Source organism: Arachis hypogaea, chromosome 20 (genome assembly GCF_003086295.3).
Source record: "Arachis hypogaea cultivar Tifrunner chromosome 20, arahy.Tifrunner.gnm2.J5K5, whole genome shotgun sequence".
Classification (NCBI taxonomy): Eukaryota; Viridiplantae; Streptophyta; class Magnoliopsida; order Fabales; family Fabaceae; genus Arachis; species Arachis hypogaea.
Window position 1 is genome coordinate 19,119,417 of NC_092055.1, and position 17,804 is coordinate 19,137,220.

The 17,804-nt window shown below is 35.0% G+C and overlaps 1 long non-coding RNA gene across 1 annotated transcript; it reads right to left on the minus strand.

Moving 5' to 3' along the window:
* Nucleotides 1-12,116: 12,116 nt before the first annotated feature.
* On the minus strand, nt 12,117-13,620 carry LOC112785294 (uncharacterized). The gene is made up of 2 exons (XR_003194224.3): nt 12,541-13,620; nt 12,117-12,355 (listed from the first exon to the last, which is right to left on the minus strand). It is a non-coding gene; the product is annotated as an uncharacterized lncRNA (long non-coding RNA).
* Between the last annotated feature and the right edge of the window lie 4,184 nt (nt 13,621-17,804).

A 17,804-nucleotide genomic window follows, 5' to 3' on the forward strand; every position in this document is an offset into this window, starting at 1 on the left:
CCATTCATTCATACTCATAAGTCGGACGAAGGCCCCCAAGGCACAGACCCTCTCAAAGGCTTCCTCCCTCAGACGATTGGGGCAACCAATGCCATCCAGCCCATTAATCTCCGGTTACCTACCGTAACAGGTAGCATTTGGTGGAGAGACAGAGATGGAAAGACTGAGACTGAGAGACAGAGACTAAGAGACAGGGATTGAAATAAATCTCAGTATTCTGTTTGGTGCAAAATAAGAGACAGAAATTGAAACAAGAATGAAACTCTAATTTAATTTGTACAAAGAGTAAAATTGGAATTAATTAATTGAAATGAAAGTATTTTAGGTATAAAATGTTATTAAAATTTCAGTCTCAATCTCTAAAAATTTCAGTCCCCTGTGTCCCTACTTTTTGGAGGTACTGAAATACTGAAATTTTAGAGACAGAGACAGAAATTTTAGTACCAGTCTCTGAACTAACAAACACAATACTGAGTCTCAGTCTCTTAGTTTTTGTCTCAGTACCTCAAAACAAACGCTATTTTAGAGTTTAATGTTTGAGTTATTTATGTGTAATAAATAAAGTTTGAAGCATTCAATTTCCTTTTTTTTCTCTTTAGGGTGTGCTTGAATAAACCCTTTTTTTAATTTGGTGTATAAAATATAAGAGAATTTTAATATTATAATTAATTTTTAAATTTTAAAATATCATTTTTAGTTGAGATAATGATATTAGTTTATTTTTAAAATATTGTCTTATAAAAATATTTAAATTATGTTTATTCATAAAATACGTAGTTAATTTTATAATTTATTAGTTTTGAATGTTACTTATTATAAATGCATTTTAAAATGAAGTAGAGAATGGAGGAAATTAAAATTCCTTTGTTATAAGTAAAAATTAAAATTTCTTATTTTTAATAGTTGAAATTCCTTTTAAATTTGAAAATTCTTTTAAATATAAATCCAAATATAATATTGTCTTTAAGAATTTTTAATACTTTCAAAAATACATTTTCTCATCGAAATACCTCATTCAAACATGATTTTTTTTAGTAAAGTACTGTTTTATTCTCTAATATTTAGATTAAGTTTTAATTTTATCTTTAATATTTAAAACATCTTATTTTCATCCTAAATATTTTATTTCATTTTATTTTAAGTTTTTGGTCAAAATTAAAATTTGTTCTTCCAAAAATATTCTTTTTTTTTATTATTATCTTCTTTTTTCTCTTTTATTTAGTCACTTTGTTCTTAAATCACTACAATTATAATTTTTGTCACTATTTAAAAGAAAATCATGAGGAAAAGATACTTTTGGAAGAAAAGTTTTTAATTCTGACTAGAAGATTAAAATAGAGGATTTTTTATTTTATAAATTAAATAAATGTAATAATTACTGAAATAAATAATTTAAAAAATATTTATCGAAATAAATATTTTTCTTTTATCTCGTTTACATTGTAAACGATATAATTTTGCATGTATTGCGTTTACAGTGTAAACGAGATATGTATAATTTTTTTAAGGAAAAGTCTAGGGGACCAGCAACTTTTTCAAATTCTGGCCAGTATGTAACCAGCAAAGATAAGTGAGCCATTGGATGAAATTTCACACCAATCTCACACCATTAAAATCATCATTGATGGCTATTGGATGGCTACAAATCACAAAAGTTGCTGGCCCCCTAGCACTCCTCATAATTTTTGTATATCTTGTTTACAGTGTAAACGAGATAGATGTATTTATAAATAATTAAATATAATTTTTAAAAATAATAAAAAATATTAATGATTTAAATTAGACATAGCTCTTAAAAATGAAACGTTTTAAATAAAGAAGAGGGACGATTTTAAATAATAGGGAAGATAAAACATCTATTTTAAATGACAGGGAATATAAATTGTCTATTGAAAATAAGCACGTCAACACGTGCACTGTTAAACTGCCAACTATTAATATGATTACATTTTTTCTAACTATCCACTATTAATACTATTATTTCTAATTGACAAAATTTTTAAATTTTTTATATACTCTCTTGAGTATTAATTTTTAAATTCAAATTATATATATTTCAAATTTCGTTTGTTTTATAGAAGTACATAAAAATTTGAAATATAATTTAAATATAATTATATTTCAAATTTTGTTTGTTATATGGGAGTATATAAAAATTTGAAATATATTTAAATTTTGTTTGTTGTATGGGAATATATTTAAAAGATGGGAAGCATGAAATTGATGCACGATAAATAAAACATAAAAAATTGAGAAGAGAATTGAAACGGTTATCTCCCACTTAGTTGTTCTTATCAACCTCTCCTAACAATTGCCAAACCTCACGATTGGCAAACGGTTATCTCCTACTCCTCCTCTGTTTTATTTATCCCCATCAACCTCTCCTAACAATTATCAAACGATTATCTCTCTCTTCTTCTGTTTTATTTATCTCCCTAACACACGATTAAAACGATTATCTCCCCATTTTTTCTCTATTTTATTTATCCATCAATTCCACACTTTTCATCTTTCAATTTTTAGAGGTGGCACAGTTACGTATTTATTCTCATCATGGAACTTGAACATCATACGAGTTTTTATTTTTTAAATTTATTAATATTTTTTATTATTTTCAGAAAATATATTTTTATATTTACAAATACATATATCTCGTTTACGAAATAATTTTTCATGTATCTCGTTTACAGTAATATATGAAAATTGAAAAACTACACATATCTCGTTTACACGGTAAATAAGATACATGTAAAATTATCTCGTTTACAGTGTAACGAGATAAGAGAGATATTTATTTCAGTAAATATTTTTTAAATTATTTATTTTGTTAATTATTATATTTATTTAATTTATAAAAATAAAAAATCCTTAAAATAGAACAATACTATATGTTTGGAAATAAAAATAAGACGTTTCAAATGTTAGGGATAAAATTAAGACTTAACCCAAATATTAGAGATTAATACAATATTTTATCCAAATAAAAAAAGATAAATATTATATTATACATATATGTAATTTTTGAGACATTTATATTTTTGCATTTCATATTATATCTCATTTATAATGTAAATAAAAATAATAAAAAATAAATTTATTTTATTTGCACATGAGATAAATAACCGCAGTTGCTATTTATCTTGTTGGTTGTGTAAATTAAACAAGATAAGGATAAATGAACAAGAGAAATATGTGAATTTTTTTACATTATTTATTATTTATAGAAATAAAACATACAATTTTTTATTGACAAGAATTAGAGGAGGAACAATACCCACTTTTAAATAAATACATTAGCAATAACATCAAAATTTTTAACGTAAAAATCTCTTTAATGTGAGAATTGAGAAGTAAAAACTACGAGTTATCCAAATTAAAAAATAGTAAAACTATAATTAAAATAGGGTAAAAGAGAGTCACAAATCACTGTACAAAAAGTGTATACAATAAGCCAAATAACCCAAACATAAAAGCTTACAAAACAATAACCAAAAAGATGAACATACCACAAAAATAGAGCTGCCGTTACATGGCCAATATCTCTAATTACAGATCTCTTATTGAAGATCTGAACGGTAAAAATGAAGAACTAGGTGTTTGAAACACATTTAGGCTTGATCCAACGGTTAACAAATTTACAATCACTACAAAAAATCGGCAGATAGCGGCAAATATTTAGCGGCAATTTTTTTAAACTGCTGCTAAATAAAATCTGCCAGCGGTTCTTGTGGCGGATTTGAGAGAGGCTACCAAAAGCTCTCATTTTGCAGCGGTTTTGCTGTAACCGCCACAAAATGTCGAGTTGGCTAATATACTTAGATACTCTTTTTGCAGTGATTTTCTTCCAACCGCGGTAATATTATTTTTAACTTGAATTTTTTTTATTTAAACATTGCCTTGTTAAATCTATTCTAGTCCTCGCTATTTTTTGTTATGAAAAACATGTTTCAAACACTACAACTTAATGCATTAAATAAATTTTCGATTTTGTGTTACGTAAAAAATAATTCATTAATTAAAAAAATATTTATAAATTAATAATGTGCACAAATTTACGAATCAGGTTTTCTCTTGTACTATCAATGTATTTTGAGTTTGTATTCAAGTATAAATGGTAAGGAAAAAAATCAAGTGAACGTCTGAATTCATAAAGTCAAAACAAAGTTCAATAGAGCATAAAAATTAGAATGACTAAAGTAGACAAATAATTATTGAGTCAAAATTTTTCATCAACATCGTATTGACCTGGCCAGAAATACTCTGTCAAAAATCTACTACAATCACGTGATAAAGGATCTGATAAGTCATCTCCAAACCATGGCTTTTTGTTCAGATCGAAGCCCCTTTTTGTGGCATGTACGTCATCTTCTCTATGTTAGGTGTATAAAGTTTCATTGTCTTCTTCTGGAACCTTATTGAGCTCAACATTCCTGGAGATGTCATATCCACCGGAGGAGATAGCATCTAAATCGTCTTCTGAATCAGTGTCTATCCCATCTAGAGTGTCATCAACTATTTCGCCTGAATATTCAGCTGACATTGAAAATATGAACATGCAACCAACAACATAAATCTACTTAAAAGAAAATGATAACTTCTAGATCATTACCTAGTAATTAAGAAAAAAAATTGCGGAATTATGGGAAGAGGACTTTAAACATTAACAAATACAAAATTAACGATTACCCATCTCCTTCGTCAGTAGTTTGGACAGATTTCTTGGAAAGAAGCTCTCTAATAGAACGTTCTATATACTTTAATTCCTCTTTTGAAGCAATCTGCAACTCAACAACATGCGTGTTACTAAAGCGCGTCTGCATCATAATAAAATGTATAGTTCATGGTCTTTTTTGTAAAACATACTGTGTCTCTGTGATTCACTTTCTATGCTAGAAATTTATTTCTAACCTTTAATTCAGCAAGTATATCTTCATAGGTCCTACCAGCTACAAATGTCACAAAAACATACCCAAATTTCTCCTCGTACATTGATCCCCATTGGAATTCGTAAATTATAATTCTAGGGCACAAATAATTTGGTCAGGTTAAATTTCTACCAACCTCATGCTTGAACCAGTGAGAAAATTCTGCATGCACAACACGGTCTATCTTAGATTGCGACCTTGTTTGATGCCGTAATTTTCGGTTTGTTTCTGCCCTAAATTTACTTTATGACACAACATCAAATTAGGCCAACGACTGATTTTGTGAAATGGGTTATAATCATGCTTCAAAAATACACGTGCATACTTACTCAATAAATGGAACGACGGCCTCGCAATTCACTAGCACATGACGATGTGCCTAATCTTTTTCCATTGGAGTCAGTACAAAATGTGAAACAGCCCCGGAAGCCTTTCCAATTTCTGGGAATATAGTTTTTCCTGTATTGTCTAAAGGATTAATCAAATGCCAAGGAAACCTCGGTATACCATTAGTACTGTAGCCGGATATATAGTTGCCCCTGATAGTCAAACCCACGCTACTCTGGTGAGTTAAGTAATGCACCACTTATTTCAAATGTTGATTTGCCTTTTAGGATAGACTTTTATTCAATATAATTTGTGGGAATACTGAAAAAATTGGTTGATGTACTAACTACTTTATTTTTAGCACACGGATGGAACGAAGGACACGGGAGCAAATACTTCAAGTGCACAGCGACGTGCTAGAGTGCCTCCACCTCCGCATTCCGGCAACGGTATTCGACAATCTCGTGTTAATGCTGTACCGTTTTGACCACCGTGCAATGAAACACGGCTGGCTCCGTCAAGTGACATGGGGGACACTCGAGCTCCTGCAACACGCACAGAGCATCCGGATTTACATGAAGTTGTAGATAACCATTCAGAAGATGAAGACTATGACCCGGAGGCGGATGAGGTCGAGTCGTTTGATGACCATGTCGACGACTTGTTTGTCGTGCATGAAGTTGAACGTTAAGGCAATGCCAACAGCAAAAAAAGGACACCGATTTTTGGGTTGTTGATGTCATAGGTATTTTTTTTGCTTGTTTCTTAGAAAGTGTAATTACTCTTCTCCTTGCATTCAAATTCTCTTAGTAAACTAACGTTTAAAGCTTTTTCCCTCTGTTAGAAAATGGTGTGACTTCTTGTATGAAGCTGACTGTTAAGGAGGCATTAGCACTTCCTCCTGGAAAGAAGATTGTACTCCAACATAACAGAAAGTTGCAACAAGTTGGTCAGGCAGCGGGCCTATTGAGCGAGTTCTTGGGGACTTTGGGGGATGATTTTCAACAGTTACCAATTTGTGAAACTAGTTGGAAGACAACGAATAAGGCTTTCAAGGAGCATGCGTTTGACCAGGTTAAGGTAATTTTTAATGTTTTTCATAAAGTAAGGTGTTACCAATGCTTGAAATTTTTTTGGGTTGTTCAACCATTTTTCAAGTGTAAAAAGCTTTTTTTTTATCTATTAAATGAACAGTACAAGGGAAAGATTAAGACGCACACACATGATATCAACCATACAAATTTTTAGAGAATATCAATAAATATATAAGGACTTTTTTGTTTAGTGTAAATTGCACTACGTTATTATATAGCTCAGTCCCCAATTAATCCGGTCCTTTGTGTATAGCAATGTAACTAATAATTATAGTAATAATAATAACAATAATAATAAAATTTATAAACCTCATGAGAATGTTAAAGCTGCTCCTATAGTAAACAATTAGAGAGTGACTAGCTATTATTTATGACTTTTGGTTAAATCAAAATGTCAAAAGAAAATAAATATGGAACACATTTGCACAAGTTGAATCCTTTACCCTCCTAACTTTGAAAATTTGAATGTTTTGTGGTTTTAATTTTTTATTGAGAGATTATTTGATTATTAATTAGCTCTGGTTATGCTGTTTTTTTGTGCTGCTATTCTCCGTCAGTAGGTGAATTTCTTTGGTTTTCTATTTTTCTATTTTTGTCTGGTAAATTAGAGAAGGATAGTGCATGTTGGGTTTCTTTTTGTTCACTGCTTTGAATTTGTTGCCGAGAATTGTTCATGTCTAATGATGTGTCTTTTGATAATATGTAAGTCTATTTCAGGTGGTTAATTATTATATGTTTTCTTTCTGTTAATTTTTAGTATGCTCCTCCTTAACCCTCCTGACCAAAAATCCCTTCACCTTTCAACTTTGTTATTGTTGTCCCTGCCTGTAGAAAGCTATTGTAGAAGAGATTCAGCCTGATTCCTTTAATAGGATTTGATGGGTTCCTTTACCAAAAAGTTTTAACAGATTGTATTAGTAACTAAAATCATTATTTAATGAAGTGATATATACTTGATCACTACTAAGCTGGTCCAGCAAGGGGGATTCTTCTCATATCTTGAAGGTGATTTTTCCATTATCATTATTGGGAACCTTCTGTGGCATGTATGATTAGGTGAGCGGTCCATCAAGATTTGATTTGATCCTGTTACTGATAAGGTGTATGTTAGGAGGGAATATAGACGGTAAGAGTGTCTTTCATGCGCTTGTTCCCAGTTAAATTTGATTACTGAAAAACAAATACTCAATTTTGAGCCATCTTTGTCAAGGGTCTCTTTATTCTTGAAGTTCATGATCAAGGTCCACCTATTATGATTTTTTGTCTGTATGATAAGCTCTTGTTAATCTTTATGTGAACCAAGTTATGTGGCCTTATGTGATTAGGCATGCTTATATTAGATGTGATTCTTGCTCTTTATATGGTTATATTGGTTGTGAAACTTGCATTTTGAACTTAGCCTTTAGGATAAAGTTTTCATGGTGGAAAGCTCTCCATCATATTTGCTTGTGTGTTTATTTGATCACTCGTGTATAAAGTTCTGTGATGTAGAATGGATATGGAATTAAAGTTAAGTGGTTACAATGACGGTGTGAAAGCACTAATATAAGATCTTTATCATCTTCATTGTGTTATCTTATGATCTGAACTATTTGTAGCAAGTCTTTCACTATGAGGACGATGGAAGAGGGAGAATAAAGCGGGGATTGTACAAAGAATAGGAAGATCCTGGAGGAACACAAGAAATCATTTGTTCCATAAGGTTTATGACAAAGAACTGACTTTTGAGGAAAACCTTAAGTGTAAGCCATCAGGAATAGATGCAAATCACTGGAAATGGTTTATTGAATATCGGTTGAAGGAGGACACACAAGTAACAAATATTGAGTTGGTATTTCATTGTATTCGATTTTAAACCATTATGAATTATTACTAAATATGCTGAATTTATTGTGATAGTGGAAACCTACTACCCAAGATATCTTCGCCTTATCATTTTTTGTGTTTTCTGAAGTTGTACATGGCTGACTTATAGACCATTAACATTGTAGTAATTTATCCCGATAATATTTATGTTTGTCTTTTTGTTCGTAGGAGAAGTGTAGAAAAAATATCATTAATCGTTCAAAGCAATTGTACACACATACCGGAGGTTCTAAAATAATGGCAAGAAAGAGACACGAAAAAGTAATTAATTTAAATTCAGTTTCAGAATTTTGACTTGTTTTTGGTAATATAGTGTTGTCTGTTATATGATTGTGTCTTGATGAATGTTATAGGAGCACTGACAGGGAAGGGCTATTGGTAGAGGAGAGATATGGACCATGAGTCATAAAAAGAATAATGGTTCGTATATGAATGAAGATGCGCGTGTTGTTGGGGTAAATCATGTTCTTTAATTTTTCAAATTTCTTTTTGCAATTAATACCATTGAATTTAAATTAGTGTAAATCTGAATATCACATGTCTGCAGGAAGTAATTGAACATATTGAGAGCCAAGACGCCTCCAGTAAGGAATTTTCACAGAATGATTCCCTTGCACAAGTGCTTGAAAAGGAGCACCCAGGAAGAGTTCGTGGACTAGGTTTCGGTCCATATCCCACTCAGTGTTTTCGTAACATTCCACAGCATTCTGACTTCGGTGTGCAGATTGAGGAGTATCAGATAAAAATTGTAAAACTTAAGGCAATGGCAGCAGAACTCAAGGCAGCGGCAGCAGAAGAAAAGGCAAAGAGACAGAGAATGGAGGCAGAGGCAGTAGAGGAGAAGGCAAAAATGAAGACAATGAAAAATTTGTTAAGATACATAATCCAGCAACAAGGAGGTAATTTGCCACCTGAAATACCTGCAGATCTGGATTCTTTCAGAAGTGTACCGACCTCATCCCATGCAAGATGATGTGCTGGTACTAATGATCTGAATGATAAATCTTGGAATCTGAATATTTTTTAACTGTTCACTGTCCTAATGATTTTTGAGATATTTAATTGTAGTTTACAAACATCGATGCACTAAATTCAAATTACTATTATAATGATTCACTTTTGCATATATATATTTTTGTTCTGTTTTGTGTGTTTTAGTTTGATTGGCTATTAGTTGTTTTAATAAATTAAAGCAACTTAGTGGAAGAACGTATAAGGAATAAAAGAATTGGCATATATTGTTATAAATTCGGATTTAAAAAAAAAGTATAACTCTACATTTGGCAGCGGTTACAAATTCGCTGCTATATCTTAACAAAACTTTTCAACATATGGCATTTTGCAGTGGTTAACAACCGCTGCCATCTCCAAGCAGTCCTATTTATGATTTCGTAGCGGATAGAACCACCGCAAAACTATGCCGTTGCAAAATACCATTTAGCAGCGGTTACTATTAATCGCTGCTAAAGGTTTAGCCACACGCTATCTTCCAACGGGTTATCAACCGCTGCTATCCGTTTGGCAGCGGTTTTCGACTGCATAACCACTGCTATTTGCCAAATGTGGTGTAGTGAATGGTCAATTTACAGAAACAACTTTGTATATGTGCAAAAATAACTTTTTCTCTTTTCTTCTCTCTAGTGTTTGCTGTTTTTCTCAAATGAGACATTTCTCTTACAAGTAAAAGCTTACAAGTAGTTATTTTCATGTAAAGTTAATAGTTAAGAACTGTTAAATAATTTAATAAATTTGACTAAATTATCATCTAACAGTTTTCAATTATACATAAAAATAATTGCACTTGAATTTCTATCTATTTTTGTGATGAAAGATTTAACCGTTATGCACAGTTATTGTTTGTTGTCAAGTAACACGTAGAAACATCATCATCGTCATCGTCTTCTTCTTACCTCAAAAGATGTTGAATCAAATAAGAAAAGCGGTTCTCTGTATGGTGGACCGTTTACAACAGAAATTCGACATCAACCAAGATCCTCTTCTGTGGAGAAGGACCTCCATTCGATGGATGATCTGCTCACAGAACTTTGTTTCCTACTAGACCAGATCACAGGATTGGAGCCCAAAAATACACAATACTCGCCTGTAGATCTTCTATCATCAAGATCGTTAGCCCAATCTGAATCTACAAAGGCAAGGATTCTAAAATCAGAATTTTTAGTGAAGTAAAGACTTGTGGAACTACACTTGAGAGATATCTTAGAATCCATTTGACAGCACTCCAATGGTGTTGGAGAGGTCTGTGCATGAATTGGCTCACATGATTCACCGCAAAAGCAATCTCAGGATGTGTTTAAGTGGAATATTGAAGTCCTCCAACTATAGATCGATATAGAGTTGCATCCTCAAACAAGTCTGAACCTGTAGTTGTTAATTTAAGTGTAGAAACCATAGGTGTAGGCATTGGCTTAGAATGCAACACGCTAGCTCTGTGTAAAATGTCTAACATATTTATGTTGAGATATATGAAGTTCTGAATCAGATAGCTTGGAGATTTCAAGACTAAGAAAGTAATGCAGTGTACCTAAATCTTTTAAAGAAAAAAGGAATGCAGACTTGAAATTAAAGAATTCACTTCATTAGGATCACTGCCAGTGATGACTATGTCATCAACATATGCTAAGAGAAAAATAGTAGAGGAGTTAGTAAATCTAGTGAATAAAGAAGGGTCAGCACGAGTAGAAGAGAAACCAAACTTTGAAAGAGTCATTCTCAGCTTTGTGTACCAGGCTCGGGGTGCCTGTTTCAAGCCATAGATGGTTTGATTTAACTTACAGACAAGAGCTGAGTTGGCTTTCTCAAAATCTGGTGGTTAAATCATAAACACAGTTTCATGTAAATCACCATTTAAAAAGGCATTATTAAAGTTAAATTGTCTTAAACACCGCCCTTTTGATAAGCAATAGTGAGAATAGTCCGTATAGTTGTAGGTTTGATCACTGGACTGAAGATTTCATCAAAGTCCACACCATGCTCTTGATGACAGCCCTTGGCCACATCAAAATAGAATTATCTGGAGCTCATTTAATAGCATAGACCCAGCGGCAGCCAAGGACAGTCGAGTTTGGTAGTAATGGAGTAAGTGTCCATGTGTTGTTTTGAAGAAGAGCTTCATACTCTTCCTTTATTGCCTGAATCTTGTAAGGGCAAGTTAGAGCTTGTTTAGTTGTGCTTGGAACATTTTGAACCAAATCGAAGTCGGGAGCAACAGCAGAAAAAGCCTTAGGCTTATAAATCCCAGCTTTAGAGCGTGTGACCATAGGATATTTATTATGAGTGATATGAGGTGATGCAGAAGTGGATGATGCTGGGAGAGGGAGGGGATAGCCAAACACAGGAGCATGCTATAATCAGGCTTTTTATGATGTAGTAATTCATAAGGAGTTTTCATAGCAAGAACTTCTGTGGGAAGGCGATTAATGAGGGATGCTACTGTCAAAAAGGCATCCTCCCAAAAATGTGGAGGTAAAGTCCTATTTCCACTATGTGTCGATGCTTTCTTTCAACAACTCCTTGTTGTTGATGAGTACAAGGACACGAGAGTCTGTGCATGATGCCATGTTCCTGTAAAAAATTCTGGAAAGCATTGGAGAGAATCTCCTTTGCATTGTCAGTTTGCAAAGCTTTAAGAGATGAACCAGTTTGTTTTTCAAGCAAGGTCTTATATTGAACAAAAATTTGGAAAACTTGTGCTTTGGAGTGTAGCAAATATAAACAGGTATAACGAGTGAAAGCATCCACAAAACTGATGTAATATTTAAAGCCTGATCTAGAAGTCACAGGGGCTGGTCCCCATACATCAACATACACTAATTCTAGAGGAGAATTATACGTGGTGTTAGAATCAGCAAAGGGCAATGTGTGCATTTTAGCAAGGCAGCAGTCATTACAGAAAAAATCATTCTTATTGATGTTAAAAGGAACATTACAAGATTGCATCACAGCTTTAACAACAGAATTGGAAGGATGGCCAAGCCTTTGATGCCAAATTTTAATTGCAAGATTACATTGATTTACAGAAGCATGATATGCAGAAATATTATGAACAAGTTTGTTTAAAGTGAGGCCTTGAAACTCATAGAGGGCATTTCTAAGATGTCCCTATAGAAGGATGTCTTTGATAACCTGTGATTTAACAAGACAAACAAACAGATGGACTTCAAAATAAACGTTATTATCTAAACAAAATTGAGATACACTAATGAGATTCTTAGTGATTTGGGGAATATGAAGAATGTTTTTCAAAACAAAAGTATTATTGTTTTCAAAGTTAGTGAGATATGTCATTCCAATTTGTGAAATTTGCAAACCTGTGCCATTAGCAACATATAACTGATCAGATCCTTGATAATCTGATGCAGAAGAGAGATTTGCAGGGTCATTAGTCAAGTGATGTGAAGCACCCGAATCTGGGCACCATGAAGATTCAAAGATGCTAGAAGGTGTAGTTAGGTATGAAGAAGGTTGATGAAAGGAGCTGGGAGGTGGAGGAGGATTTGAAAGGTCTACTTCCTAATCGCCAAGAGCCTCTTCTCCTTCTGTTAAATCTTCCTCCTCTACCACCATAATTGCCTCTGCCAAAAGAAATTGGAGCAGATGGTGAAGACTGAGCTAAATTCACTTGAGCAAGAGTTGAAGAATTTTGTTTAGAAGAGCTTCCACTTCATTGATTGTGTACATATCTGATTTTGCTTTCACAGTAATAACAAAGGGAGCATATTGTTCGGTAAGACCATCACATAGAGCTTCTATGTGATCATTATGTGAGATTGGAGCTCCAATTGCTACAAGAGAGTCAACTATTCCTTTGATCTTTGCTACATACTGAGAAGCAGAAAGATTAGTTTTCTTGATAGTCTTGAGTTCTTATTTGAAATGTTTAGATTTGATCTTGGTTGAAGAAGCAATGCACCATCTGATTCCAAAAAGAGACATCCATTGATGCTAAAAGCCATGAACCTAGATTGTAAGCCTGCAGATTCCAATCAGTGTATGCTGTCGAAACAGTGCCTGCAACTCTATCAGCATCAGTGGCAAATTGAGGTGGTTGCTGATTGGGTTGGATGTGGTTTTAAAGATTCTGACCAAAGATTGCAAATAGTGCTTGCTGCTGCCATGTAAAAAAGTTGTTTTCATTCAACTTATCTGGGATTGGATAAAGAAGGGGTTTGGAGTTTAAAGATGAATCAGCAATGGTAAAGGCCATTGAAAAGAAAGAAAAGAAAACCAAGGATCTCAAACTCTTGATACCATGTGAAGATTATTGAATAATAAGAACAGAACGATTAAGAAAGAGTGAACAGAAAAGTGTTGCCAAGAATATTAGAGAACAATAAAACTATCTATTCCCAAATGATTATGAAGAAATTGAGTGTATTACTACTTTTTCCCGAACTGTACAAAGGGCTGCACTACTATTTATAAACTAAGGTAGTGCAAGAAGGTTTATTAATATCAAAAGAAGAATAAATGATCATTTGTACCCATGAGAGTTTAGAACGCTGACATTTGTACCCATCGTAGATGAAAACTGACTTTGTACCCATGCAAGATTGCCTCCGTGTGACAAAAGTAGCCTGTCTTGGATTGGCACTTGCTTCGTGGTTATACAACCCTATGTGGCTCTCCGAACCTCCCAAAGCCCTATCTATGTGGAATTAAACAATTTTTTTTACTAAGGGTTGGGAGATTGAAGAACATTTTGTGGGAGACTCTGCTGTGCCCTAGTAGAGGTCGTCGCTTCGTTCCCAACTCGGAGAAGACGTCTAGAGCACTCCCAAGCCATCACCCTGAAGCTAGGGGTTTCACCGCTATCATTCCCAACTCGGAAAAGACGTTCAGAGCAGTAGCAAGCGATCAGTACGAAAACGTGAAAGAGGAACGTGCAAGGATTAGCGAGCAGAGCTCGAACCCAGGGTTTTCGTCGTCGACGGCGCAGAGGTCACTCCCTTTGGTCAGCAGAGAGTAGAGGTATGTCATTGCCAATGTTGATTAATTTCAAATGTCATTGCCATTAGTTAGACAGATTATATTACCATATCAAATCCTGTTTGAGAATTGTTAAAATAGTTGATTTAGGGTTTGTGTTAGGTGTAGTAACATATAATGTTTTCTTAGAATGTGTTGGTTAATTTCACTTTCAGAAATGGCCACCATCTATATAACATTGTGTATTAATCATAGAGGACGGTTTAAGAGAGGGCCGTGTGGGAAGGTTAGTTACGTTGGTGGTGAAGTCACAGAGATCGAGAGGGTTAATGTTGATACCCTGAATGGTTTTTTCGTATCTGATTTGCTGAAGGACATTAGATATACATTTGTTACTAATTTTTTCTGGCTGGAACCTGGGAAGGAGCTTGATGATGGGTTGAGGGACCTAAGGTTTGATATGGATATAGTTAGAATGTATGAGGTAGCTGTGAAGAACGGTAACAAAATAAATGTCTATACAGAGCATCCGGTGGATCAGTCCATGTTAGTTGAGGAGAACAATATGACTCCATCAAAGATGAGAGTAAAGCACTGTGCTAAAAGGGTTCCAACTCCAAAGAAGAGTCTAAAAAGAAGATTGATAGTAGTGGAAGATTAGGATGATGCTGAAATTGTAGGTAACGTGCAAGTTGGGATGGAGGACCGAAAAAGGAGTGAGGCCCAGAGAAGGGAAGAGGACTATGAAGCACACTAACAGGCTGGAATTGAGGCCCAAAAAGAGGACAATGTCAGTATGCCCCAGGAGACAGCAGATCCACTACTTTCAGTATCTGATGAGGCAGGACAAGTTTTTCAGCTTCCCCCAACACCTGTCCTACCAGATCAACCACCATCAACTCAGTTCCAACCTTCCCAGCCACCTATTGAAGAAGATCAGCAACCAATACACACTGATTGTTCAGACCCAGTCCCGCCTTCTGAACCGAATGTCTCTGCACCTCTTGAACCAGAACAACTAACCCAATACATCCCACAGCCGTATGGGAATCCACTTTCACAATCAATCCCTCAGTCAGTCCCACCCTCTGACTCTAATAGGACTCCCCAAAGTAATCAGAGCAATCCTTTATATGAGATTGAGGGAAGGCCAAAGGTGAACAAGAGGAGATCAACAAAGAGGCCTCCCCCTACAGGGCAGTCTTTCATCCCAAACCCCGATCCGGACAAGCCACCAACCTTCTACGTCCCCGTTGACGAGGATGATTTTTCTGATGAAAATCCTGGACATCATTGCTATGAATCAAAGGAATTGCATAGCATAGCAAGTGACGAAGATACTGACCATACGTCAGTTTTTCCTCAAAGCAATGCTGATGCCCCGGTTAGCCAGGTGCGGTTGGAGTTGGGGATGGAGTTTGAAACTCTCAGCCATTTCAGGAAGGCTGTCCGAAAGTTTAATATCAATATTGGAAGGAGCATATTCTTTACTCGTTGTGATTCTACAAGATCGAAGGCTATATGCTATGATGAAGACTGTCCTTGGCAAATATACTGTGCCAAGAGAACATTTCCAGCAAGTTATCAGGTAAAGACCTTTGTAAATGAACATACCTGCAGTAAGGACAATCACTGTAAGTCAGCAGATAGAAAATGGGTCATAGATGAGCTAGAGGAGAGGATACGAGTTCAACCAAACTTGACAGTGAGAGAGGCTGACCAATACTTCAGATCTGAGTATGATATACTAATCAATGAGAAGGAAATTTACAGAGCTATGAAGAAGGCAAAGGAGAGGATTGAGGGTTCTGAGATTTCATAGTATGGACGACTTCGTGATTATGTTAACGAGATACTGAAGACTAATCCTGGCTCGACAATAAGGATACACACAAATCCTATGCCTGCTTCAAATCCTATCTTTCTGAGGATCTATGTTTACTTTGATGCGTGCAAGAAAGGGTTCATGGGTGGATGTAAGCCTTTTATACGGTTGGATGGGACCTCCATTAGAGGGTATTACGGGGGGTAGTTACTGACAGCAATAGGACAGGATGCAAATAATCATATCTATCCTATTGCCTATGCAATTGTGGAATCAGAAAACAAAGAAAGTTGGAAGTAATTTTTAGAGATACTCTAGGAAGATGTGGGAGATTTTCAAGCTAACGGGTTTAACTTCATGTCAGATATGCAGAAGATACTTGTGCATATTTACTTGTTAAGTCTGTTAGGGCAAGTTAATACCTTTTCTGTCTCATTAAAATATGTTATAATGATCTATGTCTGATTGGAATTTATGATTTTTGAACTTAATCTGATATACACAACTGATTCATGTGTTTAGGGAATCTGATAGTTGGTCTTAATTTGGTTATGATTTTGGCCTGTCTTGAAATTTGATGTACGGACTTGTTCAGGTCTATTTTAGAATTTCATTGAAAGGTCATTACTTAATTATTGCTAGCTTATTATTGAATTCTAATTTACATTTTCAAAGACCACATGGATTATTAAAATCTGATTTATGCAAGTAGTTGCTAGCTTATTTTTTGAATTCTATTCTACAATTTCACTAACCACATTGATTATTGAAATCTAGTTAGCCAAGAAGTTGCTAGCTAAATATTGAATTCTGTTTTAGAATGTCACTGATATTGGATTATTGGAATCTGGTTTAGGTACAAATTTGGTAGCTACATATTGAATTCTATGTTGATAGTCATTTACTTTACATGCATACCTACAGGGTTTAATATCGGCCGTACAAGAAATGTACCCAAATGCCAACCACAGATTCTGTGCAATGCATATATGGCAAAACTTTCGCAAGAAATGGAGTGACTTGCAGTTGAAAATGTGTATGTGGTCTTGTGCCAAGGCAACCACAACACAAGACTTCAATGCTGCCATGGAGAGACTAAAAAGGATCAATGCTGGGGCTTGGGAGTACTTGGAAAAGATAAGCCCTAAACAATGAAGCAGAGCTCACTTTAGTGAATACCCCAAGATGGACAACTACACAAACAACAATTGCGAGATGTTTAATGCCAAGGTGAAGAAGATGAGGGGTAAGCCGATAATTATGATGTTGGAGGAAGTGAGGTGCTACGTAATGAGGATTATAGCTAGGAACAAAAAGCTTTGGTTGGGTACAGCAGAAGGTTAGCCCCAACCCAATAGAGCATATTAGAAAGGGAGAAGCGAGAGAGCAACAAATGGAGGCCTCTGCCTACCGGAGATGACGCAGGAAATGTGTATGAGGTGCAATGTCTGCCGATGAAGGTAAGTGTGGATCTTAGCAAAGGTACATGCAGCTGTCGACTTTGGCAAATCACAAGGCTACCATGTAGACATGCCTGTGCTGCTTTGGCTTACCAGAACAGAAGGCCCAAAGAGTATGCACACAACTGGCTCACCATGGGTGCATACAACGCAGCGTATCAGACTTCCATGCGTCCAGTTCCAAGCCAGGAGTTCTGGGAGCACCTTGACACCCTCCCCATTCTTCCACCACGGTACAGAAAACCAATCGGAAGACCTACAACCAAGAGAGACAAGAGAAATGATGGCCCTAAAGAGAAGAGTGACCCTCGTATAACAGCGAGGAGGATTGGGACTATTATCTGCAAGTACTGCCTCCAGG